The sequence below is a fragment of the Lithobates pipiens genome, unplaced genomic scaffold, assembly GCF_037356315.1.
Source record: "Lithobates pipiens isolate NorthernLeopardFrog02 unplaced genomic scaffold, aLitPip1_a1.2 Scaffold_23, whole genome shotgun sequence".
NCBI classification, from domain to species: Eukaryota; Metazoa; Chordata; class Amphibia; order Anura; family Ranidae; genus Lithobates; species Lithobates pipiens.
Genome location: NW_027507785.1, coordinates 30,035,054 through 30,052,717, shown reverse-complemented (window position 1 = coordinate 30,052,717; position 17,664 = coordinate 30,035,054).

Here is a 17,664-nt window from a genome sequence, read left to right as displayed (position 1 = left end):
AAAGCAAAACAGAAAGATGATTCCTCAGTGCATCACCTTATAATTTTAGTTTTTCAATTAATCACAGAGACAGTCCGATATATTAACAGGCTCACCTGTAGGAAGAGGAGGCCCCCCCCCCCCCGGCACCCCTAGAGGGTACTCGCTGTGCCGGGTGAGGGAATGCCCCCTACCCCCCCCCCCCCCCTCAGCTCCGCAATTTCTATCTCGCAAAAGAAAAAAACAGGCATCAACCTCCTATCTATGAGACATTAACGTGGATGTCAGATATTGCTGCCTATTTTATATACGTCTACAAAGCAGGTGTTGCGTTTCAAACCAGCAAAACTATGTCAACGTAGGGTCATTCGTCATGTAAACTTATAGCAGAAGTGAAATGAAATGATACATAGTAAAATAAAAAGAGAGAAAGGAAAAAGAAAAAAAAAAAAAAAGGAAAAGAAAGCCTCAGAGCCATAATCCAGCATCGTATATATCATCGTGCAATTCTAGGTCCTTAGTAATTTAAAAATATATCAGTTTTGTGAATTGAACCAGTCAGTCCACGGTTTCCAGTTTGTTTTAGCTATAAGAAATTTACCCTGGGTTGAAGCAAACATAGTTTTATACATGGCATGGGTATCCGTGGTCATAGTAATTTCTTTTAACGTTGGTGTATTATGATCCTTCCAGTGCCATGTGATAACCAGCCTAGTGCTTAGAAGTAGGTGGGATACAATCGTTCTGGTAGGTTTCAGAATCAGATTTATGTTTAAGGATAGAATGGCCAATTCTGGGTTAGTAGGGATGTAGGTCTTTGTTATTTGTGAGCATATATGAAATACTTTGTCCCAGAGTGGTCGTATTTTCGGGCAATCCCAGAGAATATGGTACAAGGTGCCAGTGTGATCACATTGTCTCCAGCAGAGTGGGGAGGTGTTGGGGGCAAATTTGGAGACCCTATATGGGGTAAGGTACCATCGCCGAAGTATTTTCTGTGTCAATTCCCATAAATTAATACATTTGGTGGAGGTATAGGTGGTTTGTAGTGCTGTTCGCCATTGATCTTCTGTGAACGTTTTACCTAAGTCCTTTTCCCATGGGTTAATATTAGGGGTCTTGCGGAATGTTAATTTATCTTCAAGGGTATTATAGAATAAGGATATCCCCTTTATGGTGGTAGAGGGTTTAGTAAGGTATAAAACAATCCTCCAGGGGAGTTGTATATTTGGAAGGTTATTAGAATTAAGAAGATGCTTAATCTGAATATATCTATATTTATCAGATTCCTCTAGGCCATACTCAATTTGTAATGTTCGGAATGTCTTTATTGCCAGTCCTATCCTAATATCATCTATGTGAGTTATACCTTTCCCTAACCAATTAGATGTGTGCAAGTTGGGAATGAGTTCAGTAAGACATGTAAGAGGAATTTTTATTTGGGAGGTAGGAGTTGTCAAGGTTTGATTAAGGAGTATCTTCCAAGCCTGTAGACAGGGGCGTAACTATAGGGGGTGCAGCAGTAGCGACCGCAACCGGGCCCTGTGATGCAGGGGGCCCATGCAGCCCCCTCTACATATGGCTGGCAGCAGCATAGGCAGCTAGGGGTACCAGTACACCATGCACACGGGAGGTGGAGGGTGACTAGCAGAGCTCCATGCTCGACTATCACACTGGCTGCTCTTTAGTTGTTCATTCCCCACATGACCTGTGTCCTCGGCCGGCTCCTCAAAGTACCCCTCTCCCGCTCCATGCATTGTCACTCAGTCCGATGTCTGTTCTCCCCTGAGTCCGGCCCACACTGCACTGCATACTTCTCCCGGGTAAACAAACTTTAAGCACACAGATGCAGTGCAGCCCTATGAGAGCCCCCCAGAGGACACTGCAGGCTTGTCTGCCAGCCCCCCTCCTCCCCCGTCATACACAGATGATGAAAGGTCTTTCTGGGAGATATGCTGATTGCCCGTCCAGCACACTGGATGGAGCCCAGGCAAACATGGATGAGTGCGCGGCCTGCAGCTTGGTCATGGTTAGTGAGAGGACCCCACACACCATTACATACCCCCTCCATCTCCCCCTGGGGACATGGACCCCTTCTCACGTCGAGACAGGGGCCCCTAGCTCCCCTGGGGACAGGGACCCCTTCTCACCTGGGGGCAGTAACTTCATATGCCCTGGAGAAAAGGACTTCATCTCTTCTGGGCACGGGGACCCCATCCTGCCTAGGGACAGTCCCCCAATGGGGCAGCTAAAAATTAAAAAAAAAATAATAAAAAAAACTACTGATGCCAGTGGTGGAACTACAGGGCTCACAAAGGTCATACCTGTGACCACGCCCTGGAGTTCCACCGCCGGACTCGGAGGGAAGGGCCCTGGCTGGGGTTCAGGGGGGCCCTTCATGGTTTCTTGCATCAGGGCCCTGAAGGTTCTAGTTACGCCACTGCCTGTAGAGATGCTATTATAGAAGGAGCTAGGGATTTGGACCGGGAAATGTGGGATATGTATGTCAGTAAGTAGTCATATAAATTGTTATTGAGAATTTGGCTTTCTTCAAGTTCCCGCCATCTCGTTAGGGGTGATCCAGGGAACCATACCTTTATCTGTGCTAGGATTGTGGCTACATAGTAATCATGAATCTGAACATTCCCCACTCCACCGGCTGTTCTTGACGCTATTGAACTTTTAAAGGCCCACCTAGCTTTTTTCCCTTTCCATAGGAAGTTGTTAATGGTAGCTTGCACTTTGTTGAAATAGTGTTTAGGGGCTGAGATGGGCAGGGACCTGAATAGGTAGAGTAATTGTGGTAGTATTATCATTTTGATTGCTGCCAATCGACCTGACCAGATAAGTTCAGTTTTACCTAGATCTTGTAGTTTCAGCGGTAAAGATTTTAAAAAGGGAATATAATTACCAGCTTATAAATCTTTAGTAGTGGAGGTCAGGGTGATCCCCAGGTACTTTATACCGTCCTTACTCCAGTTATATGGAAACCGTGAACTGATTCTCGTCTGCATATCTCCATCCACTCCCATCCCCAGTATATAAGACTTACTCTCATTAAAGGGGTTGTAAAGGTAATTTTTTTATTTTCTACATAGGTTCCTTTAAGGTAGTGCATTGTTGGTTCACTTATCTTTTCCTTTGATTTCCCTTCTAAATGTTTTTTTTTCTTTGTTTTCTTTGTCTGAATTTCTCACTTCCTGTTCCTCCTCAGTAAGCTGTTCAGTAAGCTGTTCTGGCTGACTAACCACCAGCTCGGATGATGGTGAGAAGTTTACTGAGGAGAAACAGGAAGTGAGATATTCAGACAAAGCAAAAAAACATTTAGAAGGGAAATCAAAGGAAAAGGTAAGTGAACCAACAATGCACTAGCTTAAAGGAACCTATGTAGAAAATAAAAAAATTACCTTTACAACCCCTTTAACTTTATAATAAGACAGTGCGTTAAACATTCTTAGAGTGTCATGTACCGAAGCCAGGGACCTTTCCGGGTTTGTGAGCATTAAAATAATGTCATCTGCGAACAAACTAATCACATGTTCAGAGTTTTGGGCTCTGAACCCAGTAATATTTGGGTGGGACCTGATATATGCTGCCAGGGGTTCTAAAATTAAGTTGAAAATTAGTGGGGATAGAGGACACCCCTGACGTGTCCCATTTGTTATTTGGAAGGGGTTGGAGAGCACACCTGAGGTGTATACCCTGGCTGAGGGGTTTGAATATAAAGCCATTATGGCCATTAAAATCGTGCCGGAGAAGCCAAATTTGCTCAAAACTTTGTTTAAATATCCCCAGTGGACTCTATCAAAGGCCTTCTTCGCATCCAAAGCTAGGAGCAGAGAAGGCCTTTGTCCGGCCTCAGCTAAATGGAGGATGTTCGTCAGTCTCCTGGTAGCATCCGAGGTCTGACGGCCCTTCGCAAACCCAGTTTGGTCGGGGTGGATCAAACAAGGAAGAATGTCTATTAGCCGGTTTGCTATCAACTTAGCATAAAGTTTCACGTCTGTGTTTAATAAAGATATGGGACGAAAATTGGCTGGTGTATCCGGTGTTTTCCCCGGCTTCGGCAAAGTCACTATGACAGCGCTCAGCATTTCTGGTGGGAAGGAGGAGGAGGTCGCGGCATTGTTAAATAGTTCAGTCAGATGAGGTAAGAGAAGCAATTTGAATAACTTGTAGTACTCCCCGGAGAATCCGTTGGGGCCTGGGGACTTTGAACTAGGGAGTGATTCTATCGTTTTGAGAATTTCTTCTGAGGTAAAGGGTGTATTGAGTCGGTCTAAATGTTGAGGGGAAAGTGTGGGCAGAGATGTTTGCTGTAGAAAGTCATTGATTAGCGTGGGTGTAGGCTGGATAGTATCAGTATTATCTTTTAAATTGTAGAGGGAACTATAGTAAGTACTAAATGCGTTGGCAATGTCCTGAGGGTGTTGCAATTTTCGATTGTCTGCAGGATGAAGGATGTACGGTATTTTGGACTTTTGTCTATGACCTTTAATTTGGTGTGCGAGTAGTTTCCCAGCCTTGTTACCCTGTGTGTAATATGACATTTTAAGTATTTTTGTCTGTTTCTCAAAGGATTCCATTAAGAGGAGTCTCAAATCATGTCTCAGTCTGTTCAGTTTGTCAGTTAGAAGTTGGGAGGTGTGTTGTTTATTTTTGGATTCTAAGTCACAGATTTCGTCAGTAAGTCCACATATTTTCTGTTGCCGCTGCCTCCCCGTCCTGGCCCCTATTTTGATGAGAATACCTAAAATATATGCCTTATGGGCATTCCAAAGTACAAATTTATTAGCCATCGAGGGCTCATTAATGGAAAAAAAATCCTTCAAGTGATCCTCGAGCAGTGTCTTGTTGTCTGGTAGTTGCTTAAGGTAGGACTTCGCCCTCCAAAGAAGTATAGATTCAAATGTGGATGAGTCTCTCAAAGATAGCGTGATTGACGCATGGTCTGACCATGTAATGGTGTTGATAGAAGCAGACACTGCTTTAGATAATGTTTGTTGATCTACCAAAAATAAATCCAACCTCGAATAATAATATAGATAATAGATAATAATCTTTTGCATTTTCCGATTTTTTTTCAGAAGTTTGTGAAAGAAGCAAATTTGTTGGGAGTTAGGGGCGTAGGCATTCACAATAGTGTATGACACTTGGTTGATATTGCAAAGCAGGATCAAATAGCGACCCTGAGGGTCTATAATCTCCCTATGTAGAGTGAATGCTACAGAGTCCTTGACCGCTATCATAACGCCTTTTGTTTTGGAATTGGCATTTTCCAAAAAAATGTGTGGGAAGTTTTTATGTTTACAGGTTGGTGCAGAGGTTTGACAAAAGTGGGTTTCCTTGGCGCAGAGGACGTCTGAACCATTAGAGAGTGCCTCCTTCCACATAGATTTCCTCTTCATGGGGTGGTTGAGCCCCTTAGTGTTAATAGACAAAAAATGTATTGCCATGGAGAGGGTCGGTGGTAAAGAAGTGTTTGGTTATTTTGTACATGGAGAAAGAGCCAAAACACTCCTTTGAGAATCCCAAGGGGAGTGAGGTATCTGAACCATAATAAAAGTACTCCCATTTAGGCCGGGGTTGGGTGTGATGAAGGCATCGCTCTTCAGGTTGCTCGTGGCAATTTCTATCCATGTAGTGATCAAGCACGACTGAGGAAGGCTGCAGAGCAGGAGAGTGCTGGTACGGCTCCGGAAAGAAAAAGAAAAATTGAAGAAAGAGAAAAAAAAAAGAAAGTCCGGGTGTTACAAACATAACTTGGGAAAAGAGAACAAGTGAACATAGTGAAGCCCATCAAAGGGTTAAGTCACCCCGTGAACAGTTAGGGGTGGCTTGTATGCAACTAAGTGCTGCTCAAGTAATTCGGGGTAAGAGTTCAGGCCTAGCGGGTAACCCGCTTCCCCGTTAAGGATATATGTTAATTCCGTCTGTGCTACAATTAAGTGTGTGAACTGGCGTTTTTAGGTGTCACTCTTTTCCAATCCGGGCTGAGTGGTCGGCTGTTGAAAGAGTCCGCATTTTTATCTCTAGCGTCAGGAAGGATCTCCCATTCTTTCAGCAGGGCGATGCCTCTTTCCAAGGAGTCCACTACAAACGAAAGTTCCTTATAGGTAATTGTAATTTTGGTGGGGTATCCCCAACGGTAGGGGATTTGATGGTTTCGTAAAACTTTAGTTATCGTATTCAAGTTTCTCCGTTTTTGTAATGTATGTTGCGACAAATCAGCATAGAACTGCAAATGTTGGTGCTGAGGTGGGAGTTGATCTTGTTTGCGGACGTATTGCATCAGCTGCTCTTTTGCATGGTAAAAGTGCATGCGGAGAATCACATCTCTAGGGATTTTTTCTGGGAGGTGTGTCGGTTTTGGCAGACGATGTATCCTATCTATGGTTAATTCAATGGCGGAGAGATCAGGCAGTAGGGAGGTAAAGAGGTCAGTCGCATAGGAGCGCAGGTCAGAAGCCTGAACTGACTCAGGGATTCCTCTATTCTTGAGGTTGTTCCTCCTGGACCTGTCTTCAATGTCTGCCAGTTTGTCTCTCACCCAGGTTGATTCCCCTTCCTTTTCCTCGTGGGCGTCCACCAGGTTGTTTATGGTGGATGCAAACTCCCCCATCTTGCCTTCTATATGGTCCACTCTATCCTCCACCACCTTGACTGCCCCGCTAAGTCTATTCATACAACTCATCATATCCGCCTGAAGCGTACTTCTCAGTGATACTAACATATCCCTGAGAACCGTATCCAGCACAGGCTGATTCGTAGTGGGATAGTTAGTGATAGAGTCATGGAGTTCCCTGGTGTCATCCTCAGAATCTACCACAGGACTCAATGCAGGGCTGCATCCAATGCCATCCAGCTTTAGTTTTGCTTTAGCTGGGCTCCCGGAGGGGGAAGATGCTGGGGGAGAGGTCTGGTCGCTGTAAGAGTCAGTCATTATTTCTAGGAGATGAGGCACTGGTAAGCTGTGTCAGCCTGCTCTTAGGGATCAGCGAGGGTGGAGGGTCAGCGCCATCTTGCCTACCTCCATGTCGTGGCTGTAGGAAGTAATCCGTTAGCCGTTGTGGCTTCGACGATCCTTTTCGTTTGCCCATCATGCTCTGTATGTGTGCCCCACTCGAAACGCCAGAAGCTGATGTCAAAAAACAGGATCTTGATAGCCGATTGTCGCCGTTTTATCCACGGGGTAGCAGGAGCTCTGGAATTAAGCTTCCATTTGGTTCCACTGCAGGCCACGCCCCCCCACACAGTCTGATTTAATCATTCCCTGATATATAGTAGGAGGAAGCATGGGCGTCCGCAGCAGGGGGCAAGGGGGGTCAAGTGCCCCCCCCTGGAATCCCCAAGGAATCGCCATGCTGCATTTTTTTTACTGAGTCCGCCGGTGTTCCTCCGCTCTCTGCTCTGGATCACAGAGCGGGCTGCCTCTGTGTTCGGCGGCCGCTCTGTAACATGCCCCCCCCCCCCAGACCTGCTTGTGTGATAGTAGAGAGAATCAACGTTCCGCCTATCACACGAGCCGGTCTGGGGGGGGGGGGGCCATGTTACGGAGCGGCCGCCGTACACAGCCAGCCAGCACTTTTATCCATAGGAGGAGATGCTGCAGGTACAGCCAGCCCTGTGTGCCCCAGTGCCTGCAAAGGAGGATGGGGGGGGGGCTGCAGGGGGCCCCCCTGCCAATTCTCCTATCCAACTTATTTTACTGTCCCCAGTTCACCTTGTGCTCCCTGCCCCCCCCCCCAGTGCTCTCCTCCACCACATTCTCCTGCCCCCCCCTCCCAGTGCTCTCCTCCACCACCACACACTCCTGCCCCCCCCCCACACAGTTCTTTCCTCCCCTGTTCTTGCTGCCCCCCCTGCTCTCCCCATCCTTCTCTACCCACCATCCCAGTGCTCTCCACTCCCCCCGTTCACCCCCCAGTGCTCCCCCCACAGTGCTCTCCACTCCCCCCAGTGCTCTCCCCCTTGTCCCCCCCCCAGTGCTCTCCTCCACCACACTCTCCTGCCCCTCCCACAGTTTTCTCCTCCCCTGTTCTTGCTGCCCCCCTTCTCTCCAGCTCTCCCCATCCTTCTCTAGCCACCATCCCAGTGCTCTGCCCCCCCCAGTGCTCTCCCCCCTGTCCCCCCCGGTGCTCTCCCCCCATTCCCCCAGTGCTCTCCACTCCACCCAGTACTCCCCCCTGTTCCCCCCCACAGTGCTCTCCACTCCCCCCAGTCCTCTCCCCTCCATGCTCTCCCCCTGTTCTCCTCTCCAGTGCTCTCCCCCCTGTTCTTTCTCCCCCCAGTGCTCTTCAGCTCTCCCCATCACTCTCCAGCCCCCACCCCAGTGCTCTCCAGCCCCCCATTCTCCCCACCCCTGTTCTTTCTGCTCCCCTGGCGTTCTTCAGCCCCCCAGTGCTCTCTACCCTCCGTGCTCTCCACCCCTGTTCTTTTTGGCTCCCCCCAGCACTCTCCACTCCCCACCCCTGTACTCTCCACTCCCCCTGCATTTTGCCCCCACCCATGTGCTCTCCAACCCTACCAGTGCTCTCCACCCACCATAGTGCTCTCCAGTCCCCAGTGCTTTACACCCCTGTTCTTTCTGGCCCCCACTGGTGCTCTCAAGCTCCCCCCCCCATTGCTCTCCACTCCCCCGTGCTCTCCACCCCTGTTTTTCTGCACCCCACCAGTGCTCTTCACCACCCCACACTCTTAGCCCCCCAGTGCTCTCAGCCTACCGTGCTCTCTACCCCTGTTCTTATTGGCCCCCCCAGTGCTCTCAAGTTCCTCCCCCAGCGCTCTCCGCTCCCCACCCCTGTGATCTCCACTCCCCCTCGCTCTTTGCCCCCACCCATGTGTTCTCCAACCCCGCCAGTACTCTTTGCTCCCCCTTCTCTCCAACTCCCACGCAGTGCTCTCCACTTCCCCAGGACCAGAGGACAGGCTGACTGGGGCTGGAAAATGAGGACAGCTGAAGGTCCAGGTGGCCAGGGACCACTCCATCTCACAGCAGACAGATCCTCTGGAAGGAGCACCGTCCCCATCCAAAATGAGAACAGACCCTGCCTGCTGCTGGCCATCATGGATATCCTGCTGGCATGCAAGGTACCGTACCAAGCATCAACAACACACCTTCCCACAGACAGGGACTGCAGACTGGGACATGGGGCACAGGAGGGGCTGCAATGATGGACACAGTGAGGCTGCATTCACGGCACAGCAAAGCTGCATTTGATGGACACAGCAAAGCTGCATTTGATGGACACAGTGAGGCTACATTTGATGGACACAGTGAGGCTGCATTTGATGGACACAGTGAGGCTGCATTTGATGGACACAGTGAGGCTGCATTTGATGGACACAGTGAGGCTGCATTGGTGGGCACAGTGAGGTTGCATTTGATGGGCACTGGTGAGGGTGCATTGAGCTCTTGCATCAAGTTTGCAGTCTCTGACCATCTCCTGTAGGGAGTCTGGAGAGGAGTCAAGAGTGGGAGCACCGCCAGGATGGGGGTCATGGGAGAAGTCAGACTTGTGTGGACTGTGGACAAGAGACTATAGGATAAAACCAGAGCCACCAAGCTGGAGCCAACTGACTGAGCCCTGCACAGTGCACCTGAGAGGAGGTCAGTGAAAGCACCGCCAGGCCAGTCGGGGGGGGGGGGGGGTCACTGATGTAAGGGGGGAGTGAATACGATAATGTAAGGGGCACTGATATAAAGGGTTTCCTCCTTACATTAGTAACCCACCCTCCTTACCTTCGTTTATCTTTTCTGCAGAAGGTGGTCCCCCCTGATGATTGATCACTTACCACTATTAACTGGTAAAATGTATGGTTTTCCCTTTCATGAACAAGAAAATAATGACGTTATGCTGTTGGGCTGGTATAATAATGCTGTGAGGCTGGTATGAAATGTTTTCCAGGGCTGGTTTTTGAAAGCATGGGCGTCCGCAAGGTTACTCAGGTGGCTGCGTACCATGTCCATATAGCCTAGAGAATGTACATCTTTTTACATTGCAATACATCTGTTGTTGCCATATTTTTATCTTGATGAAAACAGCCTATACAATGACAGTATGAGATCAAAATATGGCCACAACAGATGTATTGCAATGTAAAAAGATGTACATTCTCTAGGCTATATGGGCATGGAACACAGCCACCAGAGTAACTTCCAATACAAAGTGAAGATGAATTATCTGTTATATAACACATATGTATTACCAGTGGAAAGATTTTCATGAGATTGTCGAAAAGGGGCGGAGCATGAGCGGCCTTAAAATGATGCCCCCCCTTGGAAAAAGTTCTGCGGACACCCGTGGGAGGAAGGGCAGGACAGGCAGCCTGAAAATTTATGGAACTCTAGCCAATACCTAGGGAATTAAGCCCAGAAAGTGGATGTGAAGCCCATAAATATGCTGAAGAAGCCAGAGGAGCCTTTGACGACATCAAGGTCCCAGCTAGGCTTAGCTGGGGGGGGTCCTACCAGAGAAAGCTATGTCCAGAGACTGAGCAGGGCCAGAGGGGAGTTGGTGGGAGGAAGCCTAACTATTCTGGGACTGAATGAGTAAATGACCCTGCCATACAAAGGAAGGTGTCCCCCGCAGCAAGTCCAGAGCAGCCAGCAGTTGTGCAAAACAGCCTGGAGCGTGCCACACTGCTTAGAAATTTGCCCAGTACAACCAATAATTGTGCAAGACAGCCAGGATTTGCACCAGGCAGCCAAGAGAATACAGTGCAGCCAGAGGTTGTGCAATAAAGCCAGAATTTTGTGCAGAGCAGCCAGAAGCAATGTAGTCCTCAAGTTGTTATACGGGTTCTGAGGCGTCTTAGCCCTTGTACACACGGTCGGAGATTCCGACAACCAGATCCGTCGGATTTTGTCTGTCGGATTTTGTCCAAAACTGTTGCATACACACGGTCGGACAAAGTTGTCGGAAAATCCGACGTGATGACATTATTTCGTTATGACGGGACTACGTTCAGGCCAGTAGCCAATAGCTTTGGTGTAGGAATTTGATCTGAGCATGCGTGGCACTTTGTCCGATCGGAATTCTCTACACATGATCGGACTATGTCCAATCGGAGCATTTTGTCGGAAAATTTTACCAACAAGTTGGAAAACTTGGTCCGTCGGATACTCCGATGGAGGCCACACACAGTCGGAATATCCGACCAAACGGTCCGATCGGACACATTCCGCCGGAATCTCCGACCGTGTGTACAAGGGCTTATTCTCCCCATTCCTATGCAAATTATCTTTCTAATAAAAACCCTACAAGAAACCCCTAGACTGATCTTTGGGCCAGAGGAAAAATACAGAAAATGCGGTGTGCCTGGCTGTGCATGCTACAATGGGGGAAATAGGCCCAAATTACCAGACGCTCTTGCTGGGGTAGCACTACACCGACAAGGGGATTTCCACCCTGCATCCTCCTCCAGGAAATTTTACAATTGCAGCAATAATATAAGGGACGACATGTTCGGATTTGACCTCACTTTTATTACTGTGCCCCAAATTAATTCAGAAAAGAACTAAATACAGCCAATACCATCAGTTACCATTAGAGGTAATGCTTGAAAATCTAAAGATGAAATAGGAAAATGAAAAATATAGCACAAAAATCTTGTAAAATTGTAAACAAGCAAAAATATATCTCCAGGTAGATTTTTATTTTTTTTTGCTAACAGAACACAATGAATACTTACTGACAATACATAATAAACTCCTGTTAAAGTACAGTTGTTTCCTTAATGCAGAGTATTATGAAAATATCAGACTGTTTATAATAATTTATAAATGGAGTAGTTCCCACCAAGGGTCCAATTTAACCAGGAAAAATGACTTATTTTGATAAACTGTTGGAATGATAAAATATTCTGCTGCTTTGGTGAACTCTATTCTCCATGGAGGTCTTTTATGTAATAGAAATGCGTTACACTTAATTATCATGCTTCGGTCTAGCTTTGCTATAATAAAAACTTTATGTCAGCGGCTTTTCACAGTTCTGCGCTAGTGCAGTAGAGAGGCTTTCTTGTTTCTCTTCTCTAATAAAAGCTTCCTGGACCCATAAGTGGAGCGGTATCAAAAGGGACACCGCCAGCAGGGGGAAGGTTCCATGCCAAACAGCAGCCAACCTAAATGGTGCAGCCTTCAGATTGAGGATATTCCGGGATCTTGGCCTTCCCATGGGATCTGATATATGATGTTTTCATTCTTTTCTTTTTTTTGCAATTCTTTCTTTTTAAAGCCCGGGTTTCGTTTTTTTAACTTTCACTTTCTCTTTCTCTTCCAGCACGCAGACTTCCCTGCTCTTGGTCCAGGGCTGGACCTCCCAAGCGCATTAACCACTTGCTTACTGGGCACTTAAACCCCCCTCCTGCCCAGACCAATTTTCAGCTTTCAGGGCTGATGCACTTTGAATAACAATTGCGCGGCCATATAACACTGTACCCAAATGAAATTTTTATCATTTTTTTTCCCACAAATAGAGCTTTCTTTTGGTGGTATTTAATTACAGCTGGGAGTTTTAATTTTTGCTAAACAAACAAAAAAAGATGCAAAATAAAAAAATAAAAAAATCATGTTTAATAGTTTGTTATAAAATTTTGCAAACAGGTAATTTGTTTCCTTCATTGAAATGCGCTGATGAGGCGGCACTGGTGGGCACTGATAGGCTGCACTGGTGGGCACTGATAGGCACAGATAAGGTGGCACCGATAGGCACAGATAAGGCAGTACTGATGGGCACAGATAAGGCGGCACTGAAGGGCAAAGATGGGTGCAGCTAAGATGGCACGGATGGGTGGCACGGATGGGTGGCACTAAGGGGCACTGATAGGTACCACTGATAGATGGGACTGATGGGCACTGATAGGTGGCACTGCTGGGCACTGATGGGCAGCACTGATGGGCACTGGTAGATGACACTGATGGGCACGGATATGTGGCACTGGGGTGCATCACTGTTATTGAGGCAGATTGTGGGCACTGATAGGTGGCACTGTGGGCACTGATGGGTGGCACTGTGGACACTGATGGGTGGCACTATGGGCACTGATGGGTGGCACTGATGGGGGGCACTTTTTTATTATTTGGGTGGCACTGGCAGGGGGCAGGCGGGCACTGATAAGCTGGCCGTGATCGGGACTGATGTCCCAATCACGGCCGCCGGTGATCGGCTTTTTTTTTCTCCTCGCGCTGTCAGCGCGAGGAGGAAAAATAGCCAATTACCGGCTCTGTTGTGTCACATGATCAGCTGTCATTGGCTGACAGCTGATCACGTGGTAAGGGGTCGGGATCGACGCCTTGCTCCGATCCGTGATCAGGCGAGTCTCATAGACTCGCTGATCACAGAGCGTGGCGCACGCACCCCTCAAGGGAGAACGCAGGCCGCTCGTGCACGGGACGACATCAATAGACGTTGTCCCGGCAAAGCAGGTCCGCGCTGTAGCCGTCACATAAGGACCACATAAATAGCTGCAGATGGACACCGGTGGCAAGAAAAAGCGCCCAGAGGCGATTCAGTTCGTATAGGTAGCGCTATATAAGTCATTCATTCATTCATAGCGCGGATCTCAAGCGGTTAAGGTATAGTATTGAATATAAAAGAGCATCTGGGTAGCAGTGACCATAACATGATTTCATTTAATGTTAGCTGTAAGCAACAAGCTCATACTGGAAATATAAATACACTTAACTTTAAGAGAGCAAATTTTCCAAGCATGAGGGCTTCTCTCCAAGACTTATGCCCCGTACACATGATCAGACATTGATTGGACATTCAACTCCATGTATTTTTTCCGATGGATGTGGGCTCAAACTTGTCTTGCATACACAAAGTTGGTCGGAAATTGCGAACGTTAAGAACGTGGTGATGTACAACACGTACGACGAGCCGAGAAAAATGAAGTTCAATAGCCAGTCTTCTGCTTAATTCCGAGCATGTGTGGAACTTTGTAAGTCAGGAATTGTGTACACACAATCGGAATTTCCGACAACAGATTTTGTTGTCAGAAAATTTGAGATCCAGGTTTCAAATTTTGTGTGTTGGAAATTCTGATAGAAAATGTCTGATGGAGCCTACACATGGTCCGAATTTCTGACAAAAAACTCCCAACGAACATTTTCCATCAGAAAATCCAACCGTGTGTACGGGTCATAAGACTGGGAGTGAATATTGACATCAATGGACACAGAACAGGAAAGGGAATTTGTCAAACAGACTGTATGCGAACTCACTGCAAAGTATATTCCCATTGGAAATCAGTTTAAAAGGCTAAAAATAAAACGGCTTATAGCCAAAGTTAAAAAAGCTATAAAAAATAAGAAAAGAGCATAAAAAACATAAAAATGAAGGAACACTATCATCGTTTAAATATTACAAGAATATGGAAGAATATGTAAAAAGGAAACAAAGAATGCAAAAATTCAAAGCGAGCAACAGATTGCAAAAGATAGTAGGAGAAAAAAATTCCTCAAATATATTCATAGTAAAAAGGTCAGGTCTGAGCATGTAGGCCCTTTATATAATAATCTGCAGTGGGTGACTGGGGACAAAGAGAAGGCAAATATATTAAATACTTTCTTAAGGTCTGTGTATACAAAGCATGGGGGAGCTCATGTCCATAATCGGGGTGATAGTGACACAGTCCCAAATGATCCATAATGGCTTAAAAGTTATATGGTCCAGAAATATTTAGACAGAATTAAGGTCCAGATGGCATCCACCCATGGATCCTAAAAGAATTAAGCTCTGTCATTTCAAAGCCATTGTTTCTAATATTTAAGGATGCGTTAATGACTGGGATGGTACCACTAGAAAGCCGCAGGGCCAATGTGGTACCCATGTTTAAAAAGGGATCAAAGTCTTTACCAAGTAGCTATAGACCTGATAGTTTAACTTCTATAGTCGGGAAGATACTGGAGAGTTTAATAAAAGGCCACATAGATGAGTTATTGTCAATAAAAGATAAATAAAAGAAAGGTCTGGTGCCACCAGTGACACACCATCCCTAATAGTACAATAAAACAAAGGACTTTATATGAGGTGTGCACAATAGGCCTATGAAAATGACAAATATAAATACAATAAAAATATTTATTGCAGAAATGATCACACATAAAAGAGTAACATAAACAAAGGCAAAGCTGATACAATTTGTACATGGTTAAAGATTGCATTGCTTTAGAAATACATGAGTATACATAACATCTAAAACAACTGACGCGTTTCACGAGATGTGACTCGCTCTTCAGGGGTGGATGCATGTAGGATATATCTGCAAATGAATGACCAAAAAAAGGTAATGTAATGCATGAATAAATGATGGACAAGTGGTAACAGGAGCCTTACAGAAAAAGAAAAGACCCCATACTCGCCAATCGGCAAGGCCTTATAAATTCCTCCATGGCCCTATTATCCGTCCTACTATCGTCATAGATTGCTTTAAAAAAGGCCTTCTTTCCTTAACCCCTTCACCCTCAGAAGATTTGGCTGCTCAATGACCAGGCCATTTTTTGCAATACGGCACTGCGTCGCTTTAACTGACAATTGTGCGGTCATCTGACAAGAGAGCTTTCTTTGGGTGCTATTTGATCATCTCTGTGGTTTTTATTTTTTACGCCATAAACAAAAAAAAGCTACAATTTAAAAAAAAACACAATATTTTGTACTTTTGTTATAATAAATATCCCCAATTTGAAAAATTTCCAAAGTTTAAGCCGATATGTATTGTTCCCCACAATAAGCATATATTGATTAGTTTTCACAAAAGTTATAGCGTCTAGAAAATAGGGGATAGATTTATGGCATTTTTATTATCATTTTTTTTACTAGTAATGGCAGTGATCAACGATTTTTATCGGGACTGCGACATTATGACGGACAGATCGGACACTTTTGACACATTTTTGGGACCACTGTTGTTTATACAGTGATCAGTGCTATAAAAACGCACTGATTACTGTGTAAATGTCACTGGCAGGGAAGGGGTTTACACTAGGGGGTGATCAAGGGGTTAACTGTGTTCCCTAGGGAGTGATTCTAGCTGTGGGGGGAGGGTACTGACTGGGTGAGGAGACCGATCATTTTTCATACTTTGTATGAACAACAAATCGCTCTCCTCACCCCTGACAGCCCGAAGATCTGTCGGTCTACATTGACAGATCTCCGTCCTGTCTCTGTGTGGAGCGATGGTGGGTTGCAATGACTGCCGGGCAGGGCATCGGCTCCGGCATTGTGCACCTGCCCCCTAGTGGTCAAAAGGCGAACCATTTAATGTCCTTAAAGCGGAGGTCCACCCTAAAATGGACCTTCCGCTCATCGGATTCCTCCCCCCCTCCGGCGCCACAATTGGCACCTTTCAGGGGGGAGGGGGGTGCAGTTACCTGAATAATCCAGGTAACTGCACCCACTTCCGGGCTAGCTCTCTGCGGAAAGGGGCGTACATTACGCCCCTTTCTGCAAGTGCCCGCCCCCTTCCGCAAGTGCCCCGCTGCCTGCTGGGAAACACACAGATCCCAGAGGCAGCGGGGACCGTCCTCATTGCGCAGCGTGGCTCGCGCATGCGCAGTAGGGAACCGGGAAATGAAGCCGAAAGGCTCCATTTCCTGATTCCCATACCCAAGATGGCGGCGGCAGCACTCGAGTGTCGATCTGGACAGGTAAGTGTCACTATTTTAAAAGTCAGCAGCTGCAGTATTTGTAGCTGCTGACTTTAAAAAAAAACAACAACCCAGCAACCAGGCACTTCTTGGGATGCCAGCTTGTTGGCTCTCCCCCGAAGAGTCCTCCCCTGGTCGCTTACATGAGCTGCGGTGCCCCTCAAAGCTGAGAACACACCCGGACGCCTTGAATCCTCCCTCAGTTACTGCGCCTCGGACCAGCCGGTACCGAGACTCGGGAACAGATGGATCCTTACCCCAGACCAGGCGGGTCTATTGGGGCTAGTCAAACGGACCATGTTGTGGGGCGGCACACGCTCCCGTGACCGGGACCCCTCGTGGGGCTACCCCGGTCCAGACTCAGGAACAGGCAGCTCTCGCCTCACGAACCACCCTGGAACACATGACTTCAACATCTTAAGTACCCTTCCCCAGACTCCTCAGCAGGGCCAGACGCACCCACTGATTGGTTCCGGCGAAACTGATACCTAAAACGTCCAACCAGGCCTGGTTCTGAGCCTGTCATGTGCACCTAACTGTACACATGACCAGGCAGAACTTCTAGCATAGCCCAGCCAAACTGATGTCAAAGTTAAACCTACACAGCCCTCAGAACCCCTTTACTGTTCTGAGGTAAAAAACTAAATTTTTACATAGCAGACACCTTGTCCAAAGTGTCGCTCCTACACACATAATATAATAACATTTATTAATATAATAACATTTTTTTTGGAAAAGTTGATCCAGGGAATATCTGATTGCCTCTCGGGGGATCAGGGAGGAATTTTTCCCCCACTGTAACAAATTTGGATCATGCTTTCTTGGGGTTTTTCGCCTTCCTCTGGATCAACTGTGGGTATAGGATTGTGTATATGGGATTGTACGTTTTTGTTATTTATATCTCTTTTATTGGTTGAACTAGATGGTCCTTTGTCTTTTTTTAACCTGAAGTCACTTAGGAGTCATGAACCTTTGTCCTGCAGAGGCGTCACCACTACACCACCCCATCACATATAGTGATGCAGAAACTGGTA